Genomic DNA, 1757 nt, shown 5'->3' with positions numbered 1-1757 from the left:
AGGCATACATGCATTCAGAACATCTGAGCCCACTGACCCAAAATTCAAATATTTTATTTTCTTAGCAAAAATGTATCATGATAAAATAGTTTTCAGAAATTATTAATATTGGTTTGGTAACAATTTGTATTTTAGATCAGTTTTGCTTCCAATAAACAATGTCACAACTGGATTTCAATAAATCCTACTCTGACTAGCACTAACTATAGTGGAACTTTAGGATGATCAAAGTTTCTTTTTGAGCATGCTCACAGATTATACCTGCAGTATGTGAACTCTCTATTTATGCCCTGACTAATAACTCCAAAGCATTACCATAAAGAAACAGACTCATCTTCACCTCCTGCAGGACAAGAAATACAGTACAGTAACCTTTACATCAAGGCTGCAATGTGTATGTGCTTGTAATGAGAAAGGGCAGGGGTATATCTCAGTGGTAGAGCATTCAACTGCAGATCGAGAGGTCCTGGTTCAAATCCGGGTGCCCCCTATTACTTGCTTTTAATGTATAGCATCACTTTGCTGTCTATACCTCGTTTGGGACTCAAGTAATGTAAAAACATATTCAAGTGGCCGTCAGGCAACAAAAAATGTTGAAATGTCAACTTTATACTTTACCTCAGGAAAGCACAGTATCAGTGGCAGGTTTTTACAGCTACTTTTGATAGAGAATTATACAGCATTAAATAACTGTACATGAAGGATTAATGCTTTATTCCTAACTAACTTTGATAAATAAGGGAGTATTGGGCATTAACATGGCAGAATTCAAAATTATTTGGTACAGCCATGTTTTCAACTACGACTGATTTTGCAATTAGTCCGTAAGGCATACATGCATTCAGAACATCTGAGCCCACTGATCCAAAATTCAAATATTTTATTTTCTTAGCAAAAATGTACCATGATAAAATAGTTTTCAGAAATTATTAATATTGGTTTGGTAACAATTTGTATTTTAGATCAGTTTTGCTTCCAATAAACAATGTCACAACTGGATTTCAATAAATCCTACTCTGACTAGCACTAACTATAGTGGAACTTTAGGATGATCAAAGTTTCTTTTTGAGCATGCTCACAGATTATACCTGCAGTATGTGAACTCTCTATTTATGCCCTGACTAATAACTCCAAAGCATTACCATAAAGAAACAGACTCATCTTCACCTCCTGCAGGACAAGAAATACAGTACAGTAACCTTTACATCAAGGCTGCAATGTGTATGGTCTTATAGTTGGAAAGACCAGGGGGTATAAATCAGTTGTTGAGCATTTCAGTGCATGTCTAGAGGTCCCTGGTTCAAATCCAGGTGCCCCCTATAATTTGCTTTTAATGTATAGCGTCCCTTTGCAGTCTATACCTCGTTTGGGACTCAAGTAATGTAAAAACATACTCAAGTGGCAGTCAGGCAACAAAAAATGTTGACATTTCAACTTAATACTTTACCTCAGGAAAGTACAGTATCAGTGGCAGGTTTTTACAGCTACTTTTGATAGAGAATTATACAGCATTAAATAACTGTACATGAAGGATGAATGCTTTATTCCTAACTAACTTTGATAAATAAGGGAGTATTGGGCATTAACATGGCAGAATTCAAAATTAATTGGTACAGCCATGTTTTCAACTACGACTGATTTTGCAATTAGTCCATAAGGCATACATGCATTCAGAACATCTGAGCCCACTGATCCAAAATTCAAATATTTTATTTTCTTAGCAAAAATGTACCATGATAAAATAGTTTTCAGAAATT

The 1757-nt window shown here is 35.2% G+C and overlaps 1 non-coding gene across 1 annotated transcript; it reads left to right on the top strand.

Annotated features, from left to right (window-relative positions):
* The first annotated feature begins 419 nt into the window (after positions 1–419).
* TRNAC-GCA (transfer RNA cysteine (anticodon GCA)) lies at positions 420–490 on the top strand. Its single transcript has one exon. It is a non-coding gene; the product is annotated as a tRNA-Cys (tRNA).
* Positions 491–1757: the final 1267 nt, after the last annotated feature.

Source organism: Pseudophryne corroboree, chromosome 1, assembly GCF_028390025.1.
Source record: "Pseudophryne corroboree isolate aPseCor3 chromosome 1, aPseCor3.hap2, whole genome shotgun sequence".
Lineage (NCBI taxonomy): Eukaryota > Metazoa > Chordata > Amphibia > Anura > Myobatrachidae > Pseudophryne > Pseudophryne corroboree.
Note: the sequence above shows the minus strand (reverse complement) of the source record. Positions and strands in the feature narration are given on the sequence as shown.